General features: G+C 41.9%; 1 non-coding gene across 1 annotated transcript; it reads left to right on the forward strand.

The window, feature by feature from the left end:
- The first annotated feature begins 15209 nt into the window (after window positions 1-15209).
- Window positions 15210-15316, forward strand: LOC125589317. Its single transcript, XR_007325505.1, has one exon. It is a non-coding gene; the product is annotated as a small nucleolar RNA R71 (small nucleolar RNA).

The following is a 15316-nucleotide window of genomic DNA, read 5'->3' on the forward strand; positions in this document are numbered from 1 at the left end:
TAATATAGATGTTATAATTCTAAAATAGTTTCTAAAAATGATCTAAAATTGAAACCATTAGCAAAACATTATACTACATACTTAGTAAGCACTAAGTACTATAAGAACATCATTAGTGAAGAGCACCTCCAGAAGAGTACCTTCCCATTACTATACTAATGAAACAATAACAAATGTCATTGTAGTCTCTCAAAGTTGAGTGAATGCTTCTTCCGGAGGAGACGATTCTCTCCGTTTCTACTTCCTCATACTTTTCCTTTTTTTTTAATAATATTTTTGTTCAAAAACTCTCTTATTCTTAGACCATGTGCATGCTCTAAAACTTTGAATGAGTGGCATGACAAAAAAAAACTCTTCTCTCCTGTTTTCTTTCTAGAGATAGAGATTTTCTCTCTTCTTCTCCTCTTAGCACTTTCAGATCTTTCAGAGGGGAAAGAGAATTGAGGTTTCTTTTGTTTTTGTTGTATGATACTCGATCATTGTCACTTCCGCGTAGTCGGATTTTGTATTTCGCTTGCGATTTTAGTGTTTTCGTAAGGCGATTTTGTGGTGTTTTGAAACCAAATTCGAGTCTGTTCTTCATGCTTCTCATTTTATACTTGTTTTGATCTTGATGTAATAAAGTTCTGATCTTGTTCAGATCAGATTAAACATGCTTTTCACTATGTTTTCACTTTAATCCCGTTGAAGTCAGATTCGGATCACTTCTTCACTGTTGCTCTAACCGTTTTCTAGGAGAATCAATCTTCACTTTTATTCAGCCATCTATGGTGTCGTGGTGAAGCATCTCTGATTAAAAGAAGATTGGAGTAGTTGGATTCTTCAAGTCGGCTTTGGAGTAGATTCAGTAGAACTGGCGTTCTTGGAACGATCTGGTAAAGGATCTCTCTTCCTCTTCGACTTAAGCTTCCTTGCGCTTAATCTTGTGAATCAAGGTTTTTTCGGTTGGACATTCACGGATTTGGTGGAAAGCAATCGCTGTTTCCGGTGGAGCTTGAAAAATCCGGCGCCTGTAGCTGTGCAGCCGTGCATGAAATCCCTCTCTTGCGATGCTACACCTATCAACACTTGTCGTTGGCAAGCAAATCGGTGGGATGTGTGGTATAGAGAAGACGTGGTTACTTTAGAAGATAATAATTTGATCTGTATATTTGGATTAGGTTAACATGGGCTTAAAATGTAATGGGATTAGGTTTTTTCTAAGTTTTCACCTTATAAAACAGCCCACAACACCTTTCATCTTAATGAACGAAAATTGACAAAAAAAAAAGAGACAGGAAAAATACATGAGAAATGCAGGAAAAAATGATATGCATGTCGTGAAAAAATGATATGCATGTCGTAAAAAAATAGGAATTCTATATATTTCATTAATGAATAAGACATCTCTTATATAAGGTTTACAAGATAGAGATAAAAGGAAAGAGTACAAATCTTAATCCAACTAGATTTAGGATAACTGCTAAATACATAACTGGAAAGATTATATATATACAAGGAAAAGGAAATAGGGTTTCCTTTTCTCTAAAGCTTGTGACCGCCTCCCTCTCTCTCCTCTAAGGCATTCAGCCGCCTCTCTCTCCTTTCTAGGTTTTTGGCTATGTCTTTTTCTTCTAGGGTTTGGGCCGGTTATGGACCGGACCGGTTATGGACATTCATCACTTGATTTATAACACTCCCCCTTGGATGCCATAACCATACAGGATTGTAATACGCTTCACGTTGCCTCATTAAAACCTTATCAGGAAAAACCCAGTGGGACAAAACCATGATGAAGGAAAAAGAGTACAACACGTACTACTCCCCCTGATGTGAACCTCAGTGGAAGTTCTTTAGTCTACGCATCTGATGCGTGATCTTCCTGAACGTGTAGGTGGGAAGTAAACAAATCGGTCAAGTTATTACTGAACCATAATTGGAACACTTCGACCTCTTCGGCCTTTTCTCATGTCCTTTGACATCGTGTGTCTTAGTAAAGTAGATGTGCTGAGCAATGCGGATTGCATTGTACTCAAAGATCACTGTCGGTTCTTTGCAAACTCATGTGTGCATGAGTCTTTGCAAATCGTGTGTATATGGACAATATACCGAGCATGGTTCCATGAATTAATAATCTCAGGTTGTAAACCTATGATCCGGTGTATCTTCTACACGGATGTGTACCAATATCTTGTCCATTCATCTTTCTCTATTATCATGTTGAGTCATAGATCTCAACCACATAAGCTCTCGAATACCTTGGGTATTATAATTGGTTATGATGATAAAGTGCGGACTACCATCGACCATACTATATTCTGATCGATTCATGTTTTGAATTATAGACACTGTCTATATATGTCTGCAACTCGTTCCATGAGCGTCCAAGATCATTGCTGCAAGGATTTTACAGTCTTATCAAACTATGGCTCTGCGGCCAAATACATTCGTGGACCTCAGTTATCAATCTCTCTTGCATTCAGTAATGCCATATATATCAAACATTGCAGTCCTTTATCCATATCTTGATGGCGTCCCATGAACTCTCTGTCGTGGATCATATCACACACTGAATATACATTAGGTCATGGACTTCGATCGCACATTCTTATGGACTGCAACCTATTGGTATCCGATCGAGAAGGATAGATTAAATGTCTCCTCTCAGCCTCACAGCAGCAGCAGACTGTTCTGCTATGCCAGATCCTTATCTAAGGGATCTGATGTTGGATTGGTATATCCGGAGAACATGCTATCCGAGGTAGCAAGCTGAGGCAATGCGAATTACCTTTCTTTGGGCTGATCTTTCTTTTCCACTAGCCAGTACTACAATCTAGTCGGTCCATGCTAGTGTCACAGATCTGTATAAACCTTTTAACCTCTCTTTAGGTTGGTTTAGTATAAACACAAGGAATTCAAATTTCTTTATTAGTTTACATATGGACTGAATTTGATCGTTCTTATAGAACTCATTTACTAGTATTACCTACTATATGCAGCTGCTTTGTTTCAGTCCATGAACAGCTTAGGAACAATGTTGTCTTTTATCCAGTGATCCATATGTTTCTTACTACATCTTTATATGTCAATCTAATTTCTTTCTTATGACCAGACCTTTGTCAATTTCGAAATTGTGTAGCAGCATCCACCACATAGAAGTTTATCTCCTTATAATCTGTTCCATGGTCTCTGTGGGTATCCTTGTGTAACAAGCTATGATCGTATGCTGTTAGTAGGAAACATGAACACCTTTAGACCTCGTGATCATGTACCATATCTCACGGTTTCTTTTCTCTCACAAGACCCATCTATTTCACTGGTTTATATCAGATGGCGTTTCTGTATATGTATGTATGGCCAATACGCCTATCCCTTCTTTATAGATACTTTAAACCCCACGTTTATCTTTTCAATCTAATCTTTAATCTTTATGAGTACTCTTTCGTGGGTTATGATCCTCGTTTATATCTTTATGTTCAAGTGCTACTCTCTTATGTACAAATATATCTTTATGTGTCGACACTTATATATGGTTCCATTGTGTTCCAGACATGATCTAATCGATTTAAGATTTCATTATCCAAGACCTTTGTTACCTAGTAGCTTGGCGTCCCAAACTACATGGTTTGGTACCTTAGATGTTTAGCTGCGCAGCCTTTTCTCAATGTCTGGTCTGGTTTCCTTATGACCTCGGATTTGTATTTTATACACCTTTCTCTTTTTCTTTCCGAGGTTCCTTATCTTATGGAACACTTTGGTCTATCTTGTATAGACTTTGTAGCAATTTGATTGTGTCTCTTTCTAGGACATCAAATTTTGTTTGGTGCTAAGCTGGTTATGACTTAGTCATTCTTTTCTTTTCTTTTCGGGTCAGTGTCTGGCATATCGATTAGCTAGCTATGTATAATCTTTTCTTTCTTTGGACGTCTATAAATCTAATCCGAGGATCTTTGCCAAGACAATGATGGTTGATACCATTCTGTTTCTTATCATTCTTTACTCTTTACCAGCTTATAGCTTTCTCCTTTTAATTTTGGATAGTCGGATTCATTGATCATGCAATCCGTGTACCTGGCCACTTTCTGATCACCCATATCTGGCTCAAGATCTTGATGTTAGGAGTTTTCAAGGCTCCTAAGACAAATGATGTAGTATAAAAGATTGTCGAACCAATTCTAAGGGATTTCAAGCACTGAGAGTGCAAGTACTTGCTTAATCTAAATGCATCCGATGATTTAAAAGGTTTTCTAAACTAACGATTAATGCTAATGCAGTTGCAGAATAATAAAAGCGATGAATGAAACGACTTTCTTAACTAAGATAAAAGAGAACTCATGGGTATAGGAATTAGACCTTGGGTGATCAAGTTTCGAACTAAGGATGGCAAATGATCAATCAAACTATCAACTTTAAGCTTAGACACAATCTTAAACAAACTCTATGTTTAGATGAATGTTCATTTACTAACATATTTCAAACATCAAATGTCTTTGGTTGAATAATATGAAAGCAATCATTACTAACAAGTCTATTGGCTATCTTAACACCTTTAACAACAAATGTCTTTGGTAAAGTATGTTAAAAGCTTAGGAGAGTTGTCTCAAGCATTTCATAAAACACCTTGTGGGTGAGAAATGCCTAAAGATCAACTTTTGAGAGGCCAACTCAGAAGATGCATTATGAATACTCTACTAGCAAGGAATAAGATGCATTATAACATCCTAGATCTAGCCTAATCACCCTTAATCTCCCTAACCCATGAATTCAAGAATGGATTACTCACTATTCTTCATGATTCCTCTTAAACTCATATTGGATTTCAGATTAATCATGTAGAGAAATACAGATAATAGATATCAAAACAACAGGATTGCAAATAACAGAAAATCAATTGAATTCAAAAAGATGAACTTTCCAAGAGGTTTTTGGTGGTTTCTTTTTGATAAAAGATAATCAGCCTCCCATTGCTTACAAAATGTACTTAAACATAAGTTTAGAAAGTGTAAAACGTGCATAATGAAATGACCAAAAGGCCCTTGAGTAGAAATATATTCGAGCAAACAGAAGGCGCGCAGCGACCTCCAGTAGTCGCTCCGAGAGGTCGCTCCAGGCTTCGGGAGCGACCTGGAGGGGTCGCTGCGAGACGTCGCTCCGGGTCGCTCTTCGTGAGCGACCTCGCTGTGTCACTCCGGTCACATCGCTCCCAGCTGGAGCGACCTTATGGTGTCGCTCCGGAACGTTGCTGTAAGGTCGCTCTCGTGCCTCCGAGCGATGAAGACGCGAGCGACATCGGGGTGTCGCTCTGGCCAAGTCGCTCTGAAAGGGTGTCACAGCGACTTCACGGTGTCGCTCCGGTGAGGTCGTTCCCATGCACTGCTCGTCCAATGATCACCTTTATAACCTCTTTTGAGCTCCAAATGCACCCAAATGTCTCCAAGAACTCCATGTGGTACTCCAATACCTGATAAAGACTCATATATGCAAAATGCAACCTAAACATGGTTAAATCCTAGTCTATATGATCAAAACGCACATGGGTGAATGGATAAAACAGTTGAAATATGCAAGATATCAACTCCCCCAAACTAGTTCTTTTACTTGTCCACAAGTGAACTTTCTAGAACTCATAGAGAGAGAAGGTTGAGGGTGGGAGCTCATAGCCAAAAGAAACACAACTAGCACTCAATTCAACATCTAATCCAACGTGAGCACACTCTCTTATTACACTCTAGCTTCTCTAGGCCTATCTCAACTCCTTTTGCCCTTACACTCATCATCAAGCATCCAAACATTCAAATCAACCAACTCTCACATTCATTAAGCATAAAACATCAGGTGAATTCTTGCAAATGGTCAATTGGTCCAAATCATTTGGTTGGGTAAGGGAAGGCTTTTTATTCAAGTGAGTCAAGAGGTTCAAGATATATGATCTTTAAGGTGGTTTACTCTCGAAACAAGTAGTCTTGACATTGCACATAATATATCTAAGAAAGGGACCAACTCATGCATACAATGCTCAATCTCCATTGTTCTACCCTTTTCCCAAACATAAACTTCCCAATGTCAAACCCAACTCACATCTCTCACCAAAAGAACCCAAGAACACTTTGCACATAAAATTCTTTTTCTTTGAAATCTATAAAGGATCTTCCTCAACTTCAAAACAATCTTAGCTCCTAACAACTTTGTTAGCCCCCTTTTTTTTTTATATATATATATTTTTCTTCTTTTTTTTTTCGGGGGCCAAGACTTTTCATAAACTCGAGCTAGATGTTTATCTACTAATTCCAATAAGATTATCCATTTAAAAACAAAGATCTATTCTTTTCCTTCGAGCTTTTCATGCTTCCAAATCATAATCACAATACTCACCCCCACCTATAGCTAGACAATAGAGTGTCTAATCTAGCAAGAATTAAGATCAAGCATTGTCGTTCCCGATACTCTCAACATTATGCACATGTAAGACTTTCCGAAAAAGGCCTCACTCATCAAACAATGAAAGTTTAAAATGAGGAAAGGGTTTTGGGAGTGGTGTACCACTCGAGTTTGTCAAAAAGATTGGCATAAAGGATGTAACAACTCAAGTGTGTATATCCATGATTCAGTATACAAGGGACCATAAGCAAGAAGCATTAAATTCGTTCAGTTCAAATAAGGTTGTAGTTGGCTTCAAAGATTGAGTTTCAGCAACTAATGAGATTTCAGGAAGAGTTTTCAAGGCTCGAAACATACAAGGCTTTTTTAGAGATGCAATAGCTACTCGAGTGTGAGATAATGTTCTTTACAAGGCATCTTAAACCATTGCTCCCAATGCAAGTGAATGCAACCTATATGCTCTAGACTCTCCTAAAAATGCAAGTGATGCAATCTATATGTTTTTTTTTATGCAAAAAGGTATGTGTGCAAGACTCAATGCAAATTCATCAAAGAAAACTTGATCAAATACTTGGTACCTCCCCCAAACTTAAGTCACACAGTCTCTGTGTTGTCAAGTAGAGGGAGACACCCACAAGAAAAAGCTAATATGCAAAAATGAGATGGTATATACAAGGAAAAATAGTGAAGTACCTTCAAGGATAGTGAGTAGGGGCAGAGGCCCCAGCATCGTCGTCATCCGGTGGGAACGTGGTGTAGTAACTCCCATGTGCTGAGCTGTAGTCTCCATACCATTGTTGGCTCTGAACCTCGTCAATCTCAACCTCATTATCTGAAGAGGCTAGGGATGGAGACTTGTTGCCTGAGGTGGAGGGTTGAATGGGTGGGTTCCTCCATGTTCGCTGGAGCTGTCTATCAGTGAGAGGGAAACCAAGATCAGTAGGCTGAGGTGGGGGCTGGGTACTGATGTGTTCGCGAAAGCGAAGTCCGCTGAGCTACATCCAGCTATGCCTCCCCTGGTCAAGACATCGGCCACTTTCTTCATGAACTTGGCTGAAGTCTTTGCTTGCTTCTTCACCGTTTTGCTCAGCGCCTTGCACTTGTCCTTCAGTTTTTCTATTGTCCTGTCTTGTGCCTTGTTCCATCTCTGAAGTCGACCAATATGCTCATGAGCGTCACGAAGCGCACCAGGAAGAAGAACCCCATCATGTGGCTTGAAGTAGTAGCGTGGAGGCCCATAGACGGGTACAGATGCTTCCCTAGGAGGTTCGTAATGTCTCGTCGGAACACTCCTTTTTTTTGGTGGAGCAATGGGACCGAGAGACCTGTGTTCTCCAAGAAAGTATTCCTGGGATATGTTGAAACTGATAGCTCCAGGTCTCTCTAAGCTCGTCAGGTTCTGGTTTGGAAGAACCACTTCGACCGGCTTGCCCTGCAAGTAGTAGTGGTAGACGTAGTCCTTCCCATACATCCCACTGAAATAGGTGGCAATCCTCAAATAATTGCCATCGATGAACTTAGGCCTTGCTGCGTCCTTTCCCAAGGGAACATTCAGAAATTGGAGCAGTGGTGTGATCATCCCGCCTATCCCAACCTTTTGGTTCGAATCAGTGGTGTACCATGCCCAGTCTCTGTAGTGCTCGAGACGATTCACGAAGAAGCTGACCATCACAAAGGAAGCATAGATGTCGTTGCTTGGAAGGGGCAACGCTCCAGGTGGGGCGTAGGGGCGGATAGCCGGGCAGAGCAGTCGCATGTCTTCCTCGGTGACATTACCAGCTTGCTTCCGTGGGTAAAATGCATGGACGAGCATCCTATGGACGTAGCGTACAGACGGGTGCCAGATATGTGAGTTCTTGTTAGCCCCAGTAGAGTGCTTGTTTCCAGTGATCAACTTCCAAAACTGGGTGGGGAGGTTTTCACACTTGGGAAGGGAGTAGTCTGCCAAGTCTTGGAAACCCATGACTCTGCCAATGTCTTTGAAATTCATGTTGTAATCTCTTCCATTGACCTTGAACTTGATTTTGCCCCATCCTTGCCTCACGTGCGCAGCGTCATGGTAAGTGACCTCAAGGGAAGACAAGAACTGACATGAGACATCCCTGTAGACAGAGTAGGCCATGGTGAGGAGTTTGGGCATCTTCAGGTGCCCCAGCATTGCCTCAATATCAGAATCGAGACCCAACTCCTTCATCAAATCAAGGTCGGCGAATCTGGTTGAAGTCCAAGTCACCCCATTCAGTAAATGATGATACAGCTCTTCCTCAGATGGAGTTTTCGCCCTGTCTCTATCAACGGCAACCTCCTTCCCTTTTGACATCTTGGCAGTCTTTGTAGGAGCCTGCTCATCCGCACTTTCATAGCCACTCTCCTCGTCTGTGGCAACTGCTACACTTTTTCCTGCCCTCCTCTCCTGCTCTTTTGTCTTCTTTGCCGCCAAGGTTTGCTGTCGAGAAGTCCTCTGTGTCCCAGAGCCAGTCTGCTCCGAGGATAAATCTTTCCCTCTCAATGCAGATTCTCGTCTCTCAGCTTCTTGCTTCTCAGCATCTGACTTTCCCTTAGTTTTCTTAACCATTGTACCTGAAAAATTCAAAACTTGGAAAGGGATAAGTGGATGAACTTTGCAAATGAAAATGGCAAGAGTAAAGAATCACACTTCTTAATCTTTTAAAAATTTGAAAATTACAAGACAAGTAAAATTCAATAATCAAAGTGGTTCTAGAATGAGAGAATTCTTTAATCAAACCTTTCAACACCTTAACATACTAACTTACCCACTAGCACACTCAATTGGGGTCAATTTTGAAAACCCCCAAATCCATGAACCCTAATTTTGCCAAAGTTCAAATTAAACTCAATTTCACCATTGATTCAACAACCCAACTTGATAGATAAGCTTTCCCTAGTCTATTTTACCACAATCTAGCAAGAAAATGACCAAATTTCGATTTTCAAATTCTAGGGTTCATGGACCTACGAATTTGAATTTAAAAACTCAATACCTTGCTTTGGAAGAAAGGAAATGGTGAATGGGTGGTGAAGAATAGACTACAGGGGCGAAAGCTTGGATTTAGAAACAAGAACTTGTTGATTTGGGTGAGAATAGAGAAAGTTAGGGGATTTTTGGTGTGGGTGAGTTTGAGAGAGTATGAATGTTTATGAGAGGAGGAGAGTTTGAGGAAGATGAAATCGTGGGTGTTGGGTAGGTTTAGGGGCGTCTGGTTCAATTTTGGTCGATTGGAGATTGGTTAACTTGAACTAAACCGGGTTTAAGGCGAAGAATACTTACCTGAACCGGCCTGGAGCGACTTGCGGGTGTCGCTGCGAGAGGTTGCTCCCTGGTCGTTTTATTCGCGAGCAACTTGGCCTTGTCGCTCCGAAGACGTCGCTCCCTGGTCGCTCTTCGTGAGCGACTTGGCCTTGTCGCTCCCGGGTCGCTCTTCGCGAGTGACTTGGCCTAGTCGCTCCGAAGACGTCGCTCCCGGGTCATTTTTCGCGTTCCAAAACGCCACAAACACGAGCGACTTCTTGGTGTCGCTGTGATAATGTCGCTCTGGACCGGAGCGACTTCGTGCCGTCGCTCTAGGAGGTCGCTCTAAAAGCGTCTTCGGGCACCCAAACGTCAAAAATACGAGCGACCTCGGGCTGTCGCTGTGGTGACGTCGCTCCATATGGAGCGACCTTTCATCCTCGCTCCAGGCCCTCGCTCCCACGCATGATTCTTTGATCAATCTGAATCAATCGAGCACCTGCGCACAACTTCAATTCTCCCCCTTTTTTTTTTTTTTAGAAAATATGATGAAAATGAAATTGCTAATGCAATATGTACAAGGATATACATGGGACCTCCTCCCAAGTGAGCTTGTTTTAAGTCTCTAGCTTGACTTTGCCTCCTTTTAGATTAGGCCGGGGTAGGATCAGAAAGTGGGGTTGAAACCCCATCTTCCTCTGGTGCAGTAGCCATGTAGAGCTTAACCCTTTGCCCATTGACTGTGAAGTCTCCTCCATCAGTACTCCACAAAACTATTGCCCCATATGGCCTGACCTCTTTGACCTTGAAAGGACCGGACCACCTTGACTTAAGCTTTCCTGGAATCAACTTCAGCCTAGAGTTGTAGAGAAGAACTTGATCTCCTTCTTTAAACTATCTCTTCAGGATATTCTTGTCATGGAAAGCTTTAGTCTTTTCCTTGTAGATCCTTGAGTTCTCAAAAGCATCCATTCTTATCTCATCAAGCTCATGTAGCTGAAAAAGCCTTTTCTCCTTGACACTCTTGTTGTCAAAGTTCAGCAACTTTACTGCCCATAGAGCCTTGTACTCAATCTCCACTGGCAGATGACAAGCTTTCCCGTACACTAGGTTGAAAGGTGTGGTCCCCAGAGGTGTCTTGTAAGCTGTCCTATAAGCCCAAATCGCATCATCAAGCTTAATTGACCAATCCTTCCTTGTAGCCCCCACAATCTTCTACAAAATGGACTTGATCTCTCTGTTAGAAATCTCAACTTGACCACTTATTTGAGGGTGGTAAGGAGTTGCCACCTTGTGCTTAACACCGTTCTTCTTTAGAAGTCCCTCAAGCAGTTTGTTGATGAAATGAGAGCCTTCATCACTGATCACAACCCTTGGAACTCCAAATCTTGGAAGGATGATGCTCCTGAACATCTTGGTTACAACTCTAGCGTCGTTGGTGGGGCTTGCGATAGCTTCCACCATTTGGAAACATAATCAACAGCTACAAGGATGTATTTGTTGCCAAAAGATGATGGAAATGACCCCATGAAGTCTATACCCCATACATCAAACACTTCAACTTCAAGGATTGGATTTTGAGGCATCTCATTTCTTTTGGTGATGTTCCCTCTCCTTTGGCATGAATCACACTTTGAAATAAAGTCTTGTGTATCCTTAAACATGTGTGGCCACCAGAATCCGGCTTGTAACACCTTTGCAACAGTCTTGAAGGTAGCAAAGTGGCCTCCATAGGATGATGCATGACAATGCGTAAGGATCTCATCAATCTCCTCATTAGCAACCAGCCTCCTATAAAGTTGATCCTTGCAGAGAATGTAGAGGTAGGGCTCATCCCAGTAATACCTCTTCACATCCTTGTAGAACTTCTTCTTGGCATAGCCCACAAGATTCAAAGGTTCTTTCCCTGTGGCTAGGTAGTTCACCAAATCAGCATACCAAGGTTCTCTCTCCTCTGTTGCCTTGACTTCTTCAAGCTTTCTACCAGTCTCGCAAACTGCAATCACTGCTCCAATAGCCATGATCTGCTCCTCTGGAAGTCCTTCGTCAATAGGAATGCCACACTCCACTCTCAGCCTGGACAAATGATCAGCTACACCATTCTCAACTCCTGGCTTATCCTTGATCTCTAAATCAAACTCTTGAAGCAGAAGGATCCATCTCAAGAGCCTGGGTTTGGCATCCTTCTTGGCCAAAAGGTGTCTCAAAGCAGCATGATCTGTGTAGACAATCACTTTAGATCCCACCAAGTAGCTTCTGAATTTCTCAAAGGCGAAGACAACGGCTAGCATCTCTTTCTCTGTTGTGGCATACCTCATCTGAGCATCATTGAGGGTTTGGCTCGCGTAGTAGATTACATGGGTCTTGCCATCTTTCTTCTGCCCCAAAACAGCTCCCACAGCATAGTCACTAGCATCACACATGATCTCAAAGGGGAGATCCCAATCAGGTGGCTGGACAATCGGAGCACTGATGAGTTCACCTTTCAGCTTCTTGAAGGCTTGTAGACATTCCACATCAAAGCTGAAAGTGGCTTCCTTGCACAACAGTCTGGTCAATGGTCTAGTGATCATGGAAAAGTCCTTGATGAATCTTCTGTAGAGCCCAGCATGACCAAGAAAACTTCGGATGTCTTTCACTGTCTTTGGTGGGGGCAAACCAACCATAACATCGATTTTGGCCTTATCCACCTCAATCCCCTTCTCTGAAATCTTGTGTCCCAGCACGATCCCTTCCTTAACCATGAAGTGACACTTCTCCCAATTAAGCACAAGGTTGGTGTCTTCACATCTCTGTAGGACCCTGCACAAATTTGACGAACAAGCAGAAAATGAAGATCCGTAGACAGAGAAATCATCCATAAACACCTCCACAACATCCTCAATTAGATCAGAGAAAATTGACATCATGCACCTTTGAAAGGTGGCTGGAGCATTACATAGACCAAATGGCATTCTTCGATATGCGAAGGTACCATAAGGACATGTGAATGTCGTTTTCTCTTGATCATTTGGATGTATGGGGATTTGGAAAAACCCTGAATAACCATCAAGAAAGCAATAGAATGGGTGATTTGCAAGTCTCTCAAGCATCTGATCAATAAATGGTAATGGGAAATGATCATTTCTAGATGCAGAGTTTAGTTTTTGGTAGTTAATGCACATTCTATGACCTGTGATGGTTCTTGTTGGTATCAATTCATCCTTGTCATTTTTAATCACAGTGATACCACCTTTTTTGGTACAACATGCACAGGAAATACCCATTTAGAATCTGAAATAAGGTAAATAACACCAGCATCTAAGAGTTTAAGAATCTCTTTCTTTACAACATCCTTCAAGTTAGGATTTAACCTTTTTTGATGCTCGACAGAAGTCATTGATTCATCCTCAAGATGTATCCTATGCATGCACAAAGAGGGTGATATTCCTTTGATGTCATCAAGTGAATAACCTATTGCTTTTCTAAATCTTTTAAGTGTTTTCAAAAGTTTAGATAGCTCAGTTTCAGTAAGTTCACTACTCACAATGACAGGATAAGTTTCATTAGGACCAAGGAATGCATACCTTACACCATGGGGGAGAGGTTTAAGCTCCACTTTAGGCGCCTTAAGCTCGCTCCAGTCATCTTGCTGGGCGTCCTCTTGTTGAGTGACTGAGGCTTCTTGATGAACCACTTGTGGAAGCTCCTCGTACTGATCCTTACTGACAAACCCTCTATGTGAATCCAGCATCATCCCATAGGCAGCACTCTCTAGGTTCTCAATCACTTCAGCTTCTCTCTCTATCGTCAAAGCATGCTGTAGAGAGTCATCCAGTGACAACTCTTCAAGGAGCTCATCAGCAAGGGCGTCCATCTCTTCAATGTAGAAAACTTGCCATTGAACTGTTGATTTCTTCATTACCTCCTTGATGTCAAGTGAAGAACATGCCCTTTACCCAAGTGGAGATCAATCTTGCCCTCTTTCACATTAACAATTGCTCCTGCTGTAGCTAAGAAAGGCCTTCCAAGGATTAAAGGATCTGCAGCTTCCTCACCCATCTCAAGCACCACAAAGTCTGTAGGGATCTCATATTTTCCAACCATAACGGGGAGGTCCTCCAAGATGCCCACAGGGTACTTCACTGAACGATCAGCCAATACCAGAGACAGACTACACTTCTTGTACTGAGTGAAACCAAGCTTCTTAGCAACGGATAAATGCATCAAGCTGACACTAGCTCCCAAATCGCAGAGACATCTATCAAATACCATAGGTCCAAGAGCACAAGGTAATGTGAAACATCCTGGATCTTCTAGCTTCTTTGGAACAACAAGCCTCTGGATGATGGCACTGCACTCATGAGTGAGAATCATCATGCCCTCCATATCTTTCTTCTTTGCAGCTAAAACATCTTTCAGGAACTTGCTACATTGAGGAATCAGCATGAAAGCATCAATGATGGGCATTGTGACTTGAGCTTCACCCATTTGCTTCTCAAATAGAGCTTTGTACTTCTCTAGCAGCTGCCTCTTGAATCTACCAGGGAATGGAAGTTTGGGTTCATAGGGAGGAGAAACAAAAGAATTCTCACTTGCTGGAGCAACAACTTCACCATCTTCCACTATTTTCTTCCCTTCCCCAACATTTCCTTTACCTTTGGCTTCCACAATCTTCTCCAAGATTTCATCATTGATTTTCTCATCAACAATGACCACTTCATCATCTATGTTGATGGCAACCCCCTCACCTTGTTTCTCAGCATCCTTGGTGAGAGCTCTCTGATGTAACTCCTTACCACTCCTGAGGGTGATAGCTTTCATGGTCTCCTTGGGGTTTTGCTCAGATTTTCCAGATAGAGAACCTTGTTGGCGATTTTGTTGAGTGTTCATGGCAGCAAACTGGTTCTCCAAGATTCTGAACTTGTTGTTGAGCTCATTGCAGCTTCCATCAATCTTTGAGTGAAGGTTCTTCAACTCATAACCAACATGCTTCTCACTTCTTGTCTGAGACTCCAAGATTTGTTTCAGTAGGGCATCAGTGATGCTGACTTGAGGAGTAGAGGTAGAAAGATTAGCCTGTTGTTGGGAAGAATGGTGTCCTTTGTTGTTGAAACCAGGAGGAGGGTTTTGTTGAGGCTGGTAGCTGCCTTGCTGGTTGTTCCGAGGCTGATAACCACTCTGTTGGTTGTTGGAATAGGATTTCTGTTGGTAGTTGTTGTACTGAAAGTTGGGCTCTTTTTTGTATCAGCTACAATTGTTATTGATAAAACACAACTCTTCTTGACCTTCAAAACCCTCAACCTCATGGACAACAGGTGGTGTCTCTTGGCTTGGGTTACCAACAAAGTGCAGCTGCTCTTGGGTGGCTTTATCAGCAATGAGGAAGTCTATCTTATCCTGTAGAGCTTTCAACTCCTTCCTCGTCTGCTTGTCATCTGATCTACTGCCTCTGTCGTGGTCTCCACTGTAGACTGCATCACTCTTTACCATGTTGTCAATCAGCTCTTCTGCATCTGCCTCAGTTCTCCCCAAAAAGAACCCATTGCTAGTTGTATGCAGTCTGGCCCTGTACATAGGAAGAGCACCCCGGTAGAATGTGCTCAGCAAGCTTTCTTTAGAGAAGCCATGGTGTGGACATTGAGCTTGGTAGCCCTTGAATCTCTCTCAGGCTTCACTGAATCCTTCCAACTTTTTCTGTTGAAAGCTGGAAATCTCATTTCTCAGCTT

This window comes from Brassica napus, chromosome C6, assembly GCF_020379485.1.
Source record: "Brassica napus cultivar Da-Ae chromosome C6, Da-Ae, whole genome shotgun sequence".
Taxonomy (NCBI): Eukaryota; Viridiplantae; Streptophyta; class Magnoliopsida; order Brassicales; family Brassicaceae; genus Brassica; species Brassica napus.